The following is a 12,948-nucleotide window of genomic DNA, read 5'->3' on the forward strand; positions in this document are numbered from 1 at the left end:
GCAGAGGCTGAGTTCACGTTTGAGCTACAGGAAGGCAACAAATAACATCCTACCAAATTGTACCCAAGCCTTGCTGTATTTGATGAGTATCTGACCCAGGATGGCTGCAAGAGCCCAGCAGCGTACAGTGTGGCAACCTATGGAAAAAAATCGTTTCCCAACAGTTTATTTGCTGCTAAATCACCCAATATAGTCACATCCCCCTGAGGCTGGGACCTGAAGGACCTCAAGTACTGTGTTCAGTTTTGGGTCCTTCCCTACAGAAAGGATGTTTTGTACTCGAGTGTGTCCAAAGGCCTGGCAATGAATCTGGTGAAGGGTTTGGAGTCTGTGTCTTATGAGGAGCAGCTGAGGGAGCTGGGCTTGTTTAGCCTGGAGAAAAGGAGGCTGAAGGGAGACGTGATCACCATCTACAGCTCCCTGAAAGAAGGCTGAAAAGAGGTGGAGATCATAGAATCATAGAATTTTCAGGGCTGAAAGGGACCTTTAAGATCATCCAGGTCTAACCCCCCTGCCATGTGCAGGGACACCTCCCACAGCCCAGGTTGCTCCAGGCCCCATCCAGCCTGGCCTTAAAAACTTCCAGGGATGGATGGGGCTTCCACCACCTCTCTGGGCAACCTGTGCCAGGGTCTCACCACCCTCATGGGGAAGAACTTCTTCCTCACATCCAACCTCAATCTCCCCTCCTCCAGCTGGAATCCATTCCCCCATGTCCTATCCCTACCTGACAGCCTCAAAAGTCCCTCCCCAGCTTTCCTGTAGCCTCTTCAGCCCCTGGAAGACCACAGTGAGGTCTCCTGGGAGCCTTCTCCTCTCCAGACTGAATAACCCCAACTCTCTCAGTGTCTCCTCATAGCAGAGGTGCTCCAGCCCCCTGATCATCCTCCTGCCCCTGCTCTGGACACTCTCCAGCACCTCCACCTCTTTCTTGGCACAGGGAATCCAGAACTGGACGCAGGACTCCAGGTGGGGTCTCAGGAGAGCAGAGCAGAGGGGGAGAATCCCTTCCCTCCACCTGGGCCACCCTTCTCTTGCTGCAGCCCAGGATCTGCTCAGGGATCTGCCTGTCCGGTGAAGTTACAAGTGACAGGACAAGAGGCAATGGCCTCGAGTTGCACTAAGGGAGGACAGGATGTCAGAATTTTTTCACCGAAAGAAGGTGAAGGCGGCATTGGGACGGCCCCAGTCAGTGGTGGAGTCACCACCCTGGGATGTATTTAAAACAGCGCTTAGGGACATGGCTTAGTTAAGGACTTGTGTTAAGTTAACGCTTGCACACGATGATCTCGAAGGTCTTTTCCAACCAAGGTAATTCTGAGATCCTCTGCCCCTTTCTCTCCGAGCTTCCCGCCCGGGCCCTTGGCGCTGAGCACGGCGCTGCCAACCCCACTCCTCCCGCAACCCCCTCGGCCTTCCCGGGGCGGTGGAGCAGCCTGGGACCCGCCTCCGGCTGGGAGGGAGGGAAGGAGGGAGGGACCGGCGTCACCGCCGCTTTCCGCCCCGGTGAGGGAAGGAGAGAGTCGGGGAAGGGGCGGGGGGACACCGGGATGTGGCGGCTGCAGCCCCGGCCGGGCCGTCCCCACAGGCGGCACGGCGGGGGCAGAGGACGCGCTCAGGTGAGCTGGGACGAGCGGAGGGTTCCGCGGTTGCTGAGGGGGAAGAGGGCGGGAGGAGGGGGGAGAGAGGAAGGGGGGTAACGGCGGGGACCCCTTTCCCCTCTCCCACCCTCCTCCTGCCGCCGGCGCGGCTGGCTGGTTGTCCCCGGAGGGTTCGGAACGGGTGCGATGCGCTGAGGGAAGCCCGGGAAGGAGCGAGGGTTTTGGGGGAGAGAAGCTGAGCCCTAACGGGGCCAGGGCCGGCAGCGCTTTTCCCCGCTGGAGGAGCCGGGAGGCTCGGTTGGACGCTGCCTTCAGGCGAGGAGGGCCAGGAGCTCGCCATGTGGGAAGTCGTAATGAATATTAGAGCTTTTAGGTTGAAAGAATACGGATCTTTCATTTTGAAAGTTTGGTGGGGTTTGGGGTTTTTTAATTTTTTTAATTTTTATTTTGCTTTTTAAGTCCCCAGTGGTGTTAGGCATTTATCTCACAGTAAATGTAGTCTAAAAAAGTGTGTTACAACATTTACAACATTGACATATTATTATTATTATTAATAATAATTGCTTTAATCATCATCATCACTCAATTATTATTTTAACTAAAAATGTTATCATCATCATTACTCAAGTTATTATTTTAACTAAAGATATTATGATCATCGTTACTCAAAATTATTATTTTAACTACAGATATGATCATCACCACTCAAAATTATTATTATTTTAACTAAAGATATTATCATCACCACTCAAAATTATTATTTTACCTAAAATATTGTTACTATTTCAACAAGTTCCTCGATGTTCAGCTCTGTCCCTGTGGAAACTGTTATACTGATACAAAGTTGCATAATGTTTGGGTTTTTTTTTTCCCAAGGAACTGCAAAGTTGGGAAGCAGTAGAAAAGTCCCCCATATAACATCTCAGGGCTTGGTTGAAGGGAAGAAAAAGGAAACTGCCATCTCAGTGGAGCAGCTGTGTGTAGGAATACCCAAATTTTAAGACTGTCCCCTCTGGGGTGGATGTGCTGCCTTCCTTCTCCCTTCACACCTGCAGCCATCAGAAAGATGTTGGCCCAAGCTGGGGCTGAGCTCTTCACACTGGTGCTGGCAAAAGGCTGGAGCTGTGGGGAAAATTCAGAAAAAAACCCAAGTTTTACCTTTCCTAGGAGAGCTGGGGAGGAAAGGCACATCCCTCACCTGGTGCTTTGGGGCTGTTTGGTTCTTTGAGCTCTGTCAGTCCTGCAGAACTTTCTGCAAACACTTCAGTTGTCCTTGCCAACAGTTCAGGAGAAAAGAGCTGGTTCATGTTTTGGGCATCCACAAACTTTCTGTACAGGTGCTTGAGGAACTCTTCCTGTGCTTCTGAACAGTGATTTGAGAGCTCTGCAGTAAAGTGCTTTTAGAATAAAGGCTTTTACAGAACACATCCCAGCAAGCACTGCTAGAAAATAAATGGGATTTATCAAAGAAATGAACAAAGTACACTAGGATGTGTTATTTCTGGTTTTGTCCTTTCATATTCCTTAATTCACTTGCTAATTTGCAGCTGGCCTTGGAGTAACTGTTGAAAACAGGAGTTCCACTTTATTAAACTTTTTCTTGTTTAAAACCCAAGTTCCTTTAGTTCTGTTGTGTGGGTATTCCCCCATCTCACTGCTCAAGTTCAAGTTGTTGTGGTTCCTTTGAAGAAGGCACTGAGAGTGGGTTTCCAGTTAAAGGTACAGGAGGTTTTTATTGTTGACAGGGCTTTCAGGCACTTATGAAACTGAAAAGCAGGTATGTCTAAATACTTGATTTAAAAAGAAAAAAGCTGAGTTTAGAGGTTTGTGGTTGCTTAAAATGTTTGGTTATGGTGGGTCAAGGGAACATAAACAAACCCCCAGATGTTTATGAACAGTGTTTTGTATGCTTGAGATTAAGACCATGCTGAACTGCTTTTTTTTTCTGATTTCCCAATGTTTATACTGTCAAAGCTACCAATTTTCTGTATAGCTCTTATTTTCCCTGCCCAGACTTTTGCCTCTTTAGAGTGCTGCTGCACTGCAATCATCAGTATCATGGATGAGAACAGGTTAGTGTTGTATTGCTGCTGGCTTCCTCTGTCTTTAAATGGAGATAAATCAGCCTTTGTTCTCTGCAGTAAAGTGAAAAGTTTGGGTTTAGGCTGCTGCTGGAGTTATGTGGGACTGTGTAAGCAAAGAGGATTTATTAGCACCAGGATAAATTAATAGTGACAAACAGGAAGACAGAAAGCACTGCAAACAATGTTTTATACTCACAAAAGCAACCCCCCTAAAGGTTAATTCTGACTTTGTTCACAAATTAGGCACACTTGGTTAGGTTTTCTTGGTTTTTTTTTTTTTTTTTGCTCACCATAACTTGGGCCTCTGACACTCTGACAGCTCCTGAACCACCTGACCTTGCAAAGGAGAGTTACTGGAGTGTGTAACACCTCCTGAGTGCTTGTCAGGAGATGATTTTTTTTTCATTTTAGCATTGGATTTTCTCATTGAGCTGCAGACAGAGTATGGCCATTCCTTGTTTTGGCCATAATGAATTTTAACATCTCCTGTGGACACAGATTTTCTTACCTGCTTTGGAGTCTTGGCCCAAAGGTGACCAGAAAGGAACCTGTGGGGTTGCCATAGTGATTTCCAAGTTCATCCTTAGCATGTTGTGTCTTTTTCTGGAGAACAGCCCTTTCATGGTGTGTCACTTGGATTAGGATTGAGCCCGGGGTATGTTGTAATACTATTCAATATTCTTGTAGGAAAACTGTTGCAAAACCCTTATGTATTGGGGGTGAATGTGCTCTTTGTAAATCAGCAGCCACACGAGGAAGAACGTGGCACTGGACAAAGGCCACTGCTGTGTTAATATTATTATTTGGAGGTGTTGACTTAATTCTGTGTAATGTTACTTATTTAACACTCCATTTAATTTTCTTTTTTCTTCTCTTTTAGCATATATGCAAAGACTCCTTTAACTGCTCACCTGAAAAAATGCTTTCAGGGGGAAATGTTTCTTTACCAACATCTAACAACCTCTTAGCTGCTGCTGCTGCCCTGGAAGGAGTCAACTTTGTTTGTTTGTTAAACACAAGTGTGCTGTATGGACACTGAATTAGCCATTGGTGTGGAATTTCTTACCTATTTCTTGATGGTGAGAATGTGAAGTGGTTTGATGACTGGAGACACAGTGAGGAGATGATGTGCTTGTCTCAAGTAAGGTTTCTTGGTTCAGTGGGATCCCTTTGGGACATGCAGAGCTTGGGTTCTGCCTCCTCTTTTTACCTCCTGTGCACTTCTGCTTTCTCTGCTTCAGACTACATCTCTGCCATGCTTTCCTCCAGCACATCTACCTCTCATTAGCTCTGTGTGATTAATTAGTATGGGGACCCTGCTGCATAATGGGTAGGATTGGTGGCACTTTCTATCCTTTCTCACCTCCTCCTTCCTCTCAGTCTTGCTGCTTATAAATAGGTGTGTTAGTTGTGTGACCCTGGTACCAGACTAAATTGCCTACTTACTGTGCTCTTTCTATCTTTTGTCAGTATCTTTATTGGTAACAACAAGAAGTGGAGAAATATTTTGATTTTTTTTTAACTTTGCAAAGTAAATATTTACTACTTTATCAGCTATGTAATCAGAACTATGGATCCAAAGTGGGAAATGCAGTTTCTTAACAGTGCTTACCTGGCTCCTGTTGTTTCAGAGCTGTGTTACCTGTGTTTATAGATCAAACAGCACCCAAGTCAGAACTGCAAGTGTGATATCAGTTTGCTAAGCACAGCACATGGAGGCTCAGAGGATAAAATCTGCCAGGAAAAGCCCTGTGTGGGAGAAATGGCTGCTTGAAACTGGGAGCAAAATGAGTGTGATGTGTGTGAACTTCCCCTGTTCCCTGGGATGGCTGAAGAGCTGCTTGTTTGTAGGGATTTAGTGGGCTTTGGTTGAAAGGCTTCTTTTGTTGGGCTGAGGTCAGTGGGGCAGGAAACCCATTACAGAAGAAAATCTCTTAGTAGAGCAACTTTGAGGCAACCTGTGGAGCAAAAAGTCAAGAGGTTGATAGTGAGTATTGCAAAACTAAGAGGGAAGGGGTTGGTACCTGTGGGAGAGGCAAGAACTGAGAGCTGGGATCATTAGGTTTGCTGAGTTGTTCTGCAAGCCTCCAGATCTGTGGAAGGTAGGTAAGGCAGATGACATTGGTCTAGTTTTTCAAGACCTTGCTAGATTCTGTATAATAATAATAATAATAGTAATAATAGTAGTGGGAAAATAGTCAAATGATAGTAATGTTGTCAATGTGCCTGCAAATAATGAAGTTTGACAATGGTTTTGACCCCTCAGATGATTGATAGGGTGAGCAGAGCAGTCTCTAGCTCAGCTCATCTGGCTGGCTCTGCTTTGAGTTGAGATTGGCAGTCAACTCCTTGTGTCTAAAAAGTTGTTTTGAACACTGTTAGGAACCCATTCTTAGGGCCTTTTTTGGTGGTATGGTTTTTTTTTTGTTTGTTTTCTTTTAAAATATAAAATCTCCAGAGAGCTTGAGAAGTGGAAGGACAGTTTTGCCCTGCTAGTAAGCTGCTTCCTTGCTGTTTTAGTGGAATGCTGCATGGTTTTTTTTCCCCATACAGGAGCAAGCACCATCCTTTCCACTGACATCACCTTAGTTTTCTGGATTACCTCTTGCACCTGGAATGGTGCTGGTGGAGACTTATTTCAAGGCCAAATGTTTACAGCTTCAGGCTTTCTTCTTACATTGTGGCTATCTAATTCTTGTAGTCTGATTATTTTATTTTATTTTATTTTATTTTATTTTATTTTATTTTATTTTATTTTATTTTATTTTATTTTCTCTTCCCACCCACACAGATGTCTTACTCTGGGGAAACATCCTGCAGTTCCAGGGAAGAAGTGTCACTGAGCCTGGTCAGTGCAGTACATCCAAGCAGTCTCAGCTCCAGAAAATACCTGGATTGTTGTTGTGAGGGCTAAGCTGACCTTATCAGGAAGGACTTTGTTTTTCCCTGCTGTTGGAGAGCAGAGCTTTAGGGATAAGAGCTTTCCCTGCTGTTAGGTTTTTGGTTACTGGGGGAGGGACAAGGTTGAATTTCACGTGCTGGGTGAAGGTCCAGGTGTTTCCTGTTGCTAATGGGGACCCAGCTGGTGGGGGAATGGGCAGCTCAGCTGTTTGCTGGGGCTCATTCCCATTTCTAGAACACTGCATTCACCTGTCAGATTTTGCACTCATGCCTCAGGCTCTGATCAGCAAGAGCTGAGCTCTCTCTGTGTCCAGGTTCCCAGCTCTTCTCTCGGTCACACCAGTCTCAGGAGCAGCAGGATGGACAGCTGCTGCTTTTGCTGGTCTTTTGCATTGCTGTAGCTGGATTTCTTTGATTTCTTTGTGTTGATGTGGTTGCTCCCCATGGGAGTGACAAGGGGGGAGTGCCAGCATCTGTGTATCAGGAGTGATCATAGAATCATAGAACTGGCTGGGTTGGAAGGGACCTCAGAGCTCATCAAGTCCAACCCTTGATCCACTCCCGCTGCAGTTCCCAGCCCATGGCACTGAGTGCCACATCCAGGCTCTTTTGAAATATCTCCAGGGATGGAGAATCCACCCCTTCCCTGGGCAGCCCATTCCAATGGCTGAGCACCCTCTCAGTAAAGAAATTCTGATGTGGGGTCTTAGGGTTATGAGACAGCCCTGGGCACCCTGGATGGTGCTAGGCTCTGCTCTGCAGTGGGACAGCCCTTTTTTTGGCAGGGGACTGTGCTGGAACTTTGCTCCTGTCCTGCTGGAGCAGTGCAAATCGTGAGAGACCCACATTAAAATTTGTTTTGGGAGGGGTTTGGCTGCCACTGCCTGGAGCACAGCACCAGCACAGCTGGTCCTTCTCTGGGGTTTTGCTGCACTGACTCAAACTGGGTAATAATCAACAAGAATTGCATTTCCCCATTCCCTGGGAAGCCTGAATGTGCTGGTGGGGAGACAGCTGCTGTAGTGTTCCCATGCTTGTGGTCTGCCAAAAAAGTGAGGACAGAGCTTGGCCATGAGCTTGCTCCACTCGATGGTTCCTCTGAGCATCAAGCCTGGCTGCTTCCTGTGAGAGTGAAAAAAAATCTTATTGTGGGGTAAGAAAAAAATCAGCTCTCACTTCTGTCCTGTGTGCAGTGAGCAGCAGGGGGTTTGTTCTTTTAGCAGATTGGGAATTTTCCTCCTCTGGTGCCAGCTTTTGCCAGGGACAGAATTTTCCATGGGTTCATCAGCTCCAGGGCCAGGTGAGGAACCATTTCATATCAGCCAAGCAGGTGCTCTCTGCCTGTGTTTAGTTTTTCAGCACTACATTTGTTATTGTCTTCTTCTGTATGAGGCAGGACTGGGAACTGGTAACCAGTGCTGATATTTTGGGAACAACACTTCATGGGATTTCTGATGGCTCTTTGAATTTTACTGGCTTGCCCTGTTCTTGTTCAGGGCTTTGAGTGCCCCTAGTAAGGTTTTTTTAATTTTTATTTTTGAGTTGAATAGGTTGTGTATATTTATGCCACTTGCTTTCTGTATTAATTTAATTTAATTAATTTAATTTTTTTGTTTTTTGTTTTTTTGTTTTTTTGTTTTTTTTTTTTTTTTTTTTTGTTTTTGTAACTAGTGGTAACAATTTGTAGCAACATTTTTGCTGTGTTTCTGTTGAGCTTAGTGTGGCATTGAATTTCTTGAGTGGATCCAAACCTTTTCACTGGATCTGAACCCACACAATCTTCTTATATTACTGCTTTCTGTGTTTCTGTGCTTTGCCTGGGCCATTAATTTGAAAATCTGAGCATTAACTGTGGCCAGAGCAACATCAGTGTGGCTGTGGTTTTAATATTGAAAGGCCAGCCTGAATATTTGGTGCAAGCCTTACAAGAAGGACATGGGGTTGCTGTCTTTCTGCCAGATCTTTTCTTAGGAGCAGTTGTTCTACATGTTAGCTGTCCAAAAATGATCTCTAATGGCTTGAAAATCATGATGTAAAATATCAGAGGAGTTTTTAAAAGGAGGATTACAATGCAAGGAGCTAAGTTGGGAGTAATAATAATAATAATAATAATAATAATAATAAAACCCCAAGCAGACCAGGTGAGGACAACACAGAGGACAGATGAAGGCTATTCTAAGAAATTTTGTGTGGGAACCTGTGTATGTATTTTAAACACCAGTATTTCAAAGTAGTGGAAGAAGAAGGAGAGCAGCCCCCCAAATCCCTTAAATTTGAAATAACACCAAGAAAGGGAAGCCATATAGAAATCACTGTATTTGTGCAGTAAGTTATATGGGAAAAACCCATCCATGGCATGGTTATGGCTGCCTGGTACAGCTGTGTGTATTCAGATTTCTCTTTTGCCATGCCCACTTTATAATTAGACTTTTTGGGCTGCATAGGGTAGAGATGGTATTCCCCACCAGGGGTGGTCTTCCTCCTTCCCTTGCCAGGACTTTTGTGCAAGAGACAAGTTTTGTTGCAGCTGTTCAGAGGTGATGTTAGGGGTTTGTTTTTTTTCATGCATAGGACTCTTGGCACCATTTAAGGGATTACTCTTTTGAAAGGCAAGTGTCTTTAGAGAGTTATAGTCTACCAGATGGGTCTCTCTTGTCCTCCAGTTGGCAAGCAGCCTAGGAAAAGGTACCAAAATAATTTTTCATACAGCAAACTGAATAATGCCTGGTGAGAAATGCTCTGCAATGTTTATACAACCAGTAAAAAAGCCTCAGTAATAAACATTTTGTGAAATAACTGGAGTAGATCAAAGTGACATTCAAGTGATGCTCATGAGCATCATTTAATCACCAGCTAAGTGCTAAAGATCTGCTGGGGAATAGGAATTCCTAAATTATAATGCCTTGCTGTGTCAGTCTTGCTTAAGGCACTGACCATCACTGCAACTTGTGATTTCTGTGGCTGTGCTGGATGCTTAAATGCTGGTTGAGAACCTACTTACTGCAAGGTCTGAACTTTATTCTTCATTTTGTTCATAGAAAGTCAGCTGCTCCCAGCTTCCAGAAGGTAATGTAACTGTTGTGTGAAAATCTCCTTGTGACTCCTTTGTGGAGTTAAGAAGGATAAATGGGTTTCTTGGGAATGCATCTTCACAGGTGGAGCTCTTGAACTTTTGTTGTGTCTCTGGGTAACTGGTGGAATATTGCAGATCCACAGACTTCCATTTAAAGCTGTGTTAAAGGGTGGTTTCTATGGAAAGGCAGCTCAGGAGGTCTCTGGTCCAGCTTCCAGCTGACTCTCAGGTTGGACCAGGCTGCTCAGGGTTTTATCAAGACCCCCAAGGACTCCACATCATCTCTGGGCAGTCTTTCCCCACCAGGCTGCCCTCAGGGTGAAAAAGTTTTTCTTTGGATCAAGACTGAATCTTTCTTGTCATAAGCTACCTCCATCTCTTTTTTTGTTTCGTTTTGGGTTTTTTTTGGGGTTTTTTGCCTCCCTCTGCAGCCTGCTGTGTGGGGATTGCTGCTATCCTCACTATTGCTACAGTGAGGGTAATCAGATGCCATTTATAACATCTTTAAAAGTGGAGCACATGGCATTCTTTTATTTATTTTTTTCCTTGCTATAGCATAAAATAGCAGAGCATTTGTTGAAATTTACTGTTGCTGCAAATTATCTTTACACCCAAAGAGGGCATTCTAACCTTAAAGATGTCCTTAGTTCTGTCTTCATGGCTTTCTCTGGTACAGAAATCCTTCACTTGTGACTCAGACTTTAGGGCAGTTTATGTTTAAGGGATTGCATAGGTTTTTGTTCAGGAAAGCACTGTGACATTTTTACTGTACAGAAATGAAAATCCATGTGTCTCCTCAGTGTCTCAGTTTTATTTATGTGTCTCCCCAGTTTTATTGACACCTCTTTGTTTTTGTAAGGCTGTTCATGTAAGATGTTCCTGCTCTCTGAGGGATGGAGGGAGAGTTGTGAAGCTTTTTCATGTGTCTTAAAAATCCTGAGTTTTCCTTTCCTGGTAGTCACTAGAGGATTTAAAAGGCTTCCAGCTTAAAGGTAAAACTGTTTCATTCAGGAATTAGAGGAGTTAATCAATGAACAACTTCTGTCTAAGGACTATCCTGATGGAATTACCTGACACAGATACTTTATAAATATAATTTCCTGTATCAGATCTGTGATTAGTATACACTTGTTTAGATATGGAATACAAAAATGCAGGCAAGCTCAACTAATGTTATCTATAACCTAAGGCATCATCTAAATATTAGATTTGCTTCAAAGTTAAACTTCCAGTGGAACTTGTATCCCACACAGAATAACATTATTGACAGGGTTTGGCTCAGGTAGACTCACAACTCCAAGGTCTGATAATTGTAGAATACAACTAGGCAGAAAATTCTGCCTAAAATAGACATAAATTTAGACAGAAAATTCTGTCTAAATGCTGCTTTTAAAATTTGCAATCTTTTCCATGGAAACAGCACTTACAAAGGTACAAGCCTTAGCTTTATTCTCACAGTGAAAATACTTTTTCTTTTTTTTTTTTTTTTTTTTTCCTAGCTCTCTTTCAGGAGTCCTGTGAGAGTCCTTAGTCCTCTCTTAGGCCTGCTTTCCCACTTGGGTAAGTGATGGAGCTTCTCACATGGTCTGTTTTAACCACAAACAGATTATTGCTCTTAAAATGCTTTACTTTTCTTGAGAGGAAGCTGCAGCAGCCCTGTCTGCTACTTTTTATTACCAGTAATCCTTGTCAGGAGTGCTGTGCCTAAACCTGAAAGATTCAGGGAAAGAAATCCCATGCTGCTGCTGCACTGGTGCCACCCAGGAGCTTGTGAACCACACAACTGAAAGGTTCAGGCAAGTTTGTGCTGCCTTGCAGAGGAACCTGCTGATCCTGGATTCTGAATTTCTGTAGCAGATAAAAAAAAAAAAATCCCTATTGGAACTCAGGAGTTAATAATCTGTATTTATTTTGGAAGGTAATTTGAATGACACTCAAAGTTTTCCTCTGCCAAGCTTTTTGTTAGTGAAGCAAATCTTTTCAGGTGTGCATGTTTAGCACCATATGGTACAATCTGCACCTTGTTTTATCCATTTAAAATGCTAAGATGAAACCAGAATATGTTGACCTGAAAAACTCTTTCATTGGCTTATTCAAGACCATCTTTTTGTTTGTTTTAGAGAGACAAAATTGTTGAAAGGTCAGATTTTTGACTTTGCATCACATTAGTTTTTAACTTGAAGTGTTTTGCTTAAGACTTGGTTTCATTACAGCATCACACAGAGTCCTTGGCACCCAAGAAACATCTGCAAGCTATCTCATGAAAGGGCACTGGGTTTTTTTGAAGATTAATATCATGCTTTAATTTAGATAATAAGAACAGACAGGTAAGGTTCAAAAAAGGTGGCAGATCCTGTGGCCTTAGCCATAAGTAGGGCTAAATTACAAACAGCTTGTGACAGAAATAAGTGAAAAATAAACTAAAAGAAAAAACCTCTGGCAAAAATCTGTGTTTCTATTGAACACCACAGGCATATGTTAGTAAGTGCAACTTAAGAAAAGTAAAGTAAAATAAAAAAACCTCTGGCAAAAATCTGTTTCTATTGAACACCATAGGCATATGTTAGCAAGTGCAACTTGTATTATTAACTATTATATATTAGCCCAGGGAGGCTGTTAGAGTAAATTGTGGCAGGTAATTGTCTTGATTTCCTAGATGTGAATAGTGGTGATTTACAGTATCAGAAAAGAAGCCCTTAGAAGAGTGTTTTTATTGATGTGCTCTCTAAGAGGATGAGTGGAGCCAGGGTGCCTGTAGAATGGAGTTTGGTTTCTGTGTTTGCTGTGGAAGAATTAACAGGAGCCCTGAGGACTGGCTGGCTGGAGTCCTGGTAGCCAAAAGGCTGAGCAGCTGAAAGCAATCATTAAATCAGGGGATGCAGCTGGAGTGGGGTTGGGCTCTTGTTAAATGCACCTGGAGAAGCCTAGAAACTTCTCCACCCTGGTGCTGAGGGGTGTGAAACCAGAAGGTTCTTCGCCTGGGAAGAGATGAGGTGGCCTGAGAGGACCTGGAGGGTCTGGAAATTCCTATGGGGAAGATTTTTTTTGGAGGTATGTTGAGGAGTGGTTGTCTGCAGTTTGGGGGCATGCTGTTAGGGGAAGGTTTGGGTTTGCTGGAGTTGTTACAAAAGGGAGAAACCAAAGAGGTGGTATTGATTAGGTATGGGGAGTGTTTCTGGGGGGTTTGAGCATTGTTGGTGGATGGTTAGCACCCTGGGCTGTCTGGCATTAAGTGTTGGCCCGTGGAGAGTTCATTCAAAGGTCCAGAGCAGCAGCAATTGGAAATTTT

The 12,948-nt window shown here is 43.8% G+C and overlaps 1 protein-coding gene across 6 annotated transcripts in view; it reads left to right on the forward strand.

Moving 5' to 3' along the window:
- The first annotated feature begins 1,490 nt into the window (after nucleotides 1–1,490).
- DISC1 (DISC1 scaffold protein) overlaps nucleotides 1,491–12,948 on the forward strand; it is a 187,634-nt gene continuing 176,176 nt past the window's right edge. For 4 of the 6 annotated variants that reach the window (XM_071738962.1, XM_071738961.1, XM_071738965.1 and 1 more), the window contains exon 1: nucleotides 1,491–1,619. The gene's annotated coding sequence lies outside the window, so the exon portion shown is untranslated. Of the gene's footprint in view, nucleotides 1,620–9,512; nucleotides 9,653–10,573; nucleotides 10,652–12,948 lie in introns of those variants that run through there. The other 2 variants (XM_071738963.1, XM_071738964.1) reach the window with 2 other exon arrangements.

The sequence above is a fragment of the Heliangelus exortis genome, chromosome 3 (assembly GCF_036169615.1).
Source record: "Heliangelus exortis chromosome 3, bHelExo1.hap1, whole genome shotgun sequence".
Taxonomy (NCBI): domain Eukaryota; kingdom Metazoa; phylum Chordata; class Aves; order Apodiformes; family Trochilidae; genus Heliangelus; species Heliangelus exortis.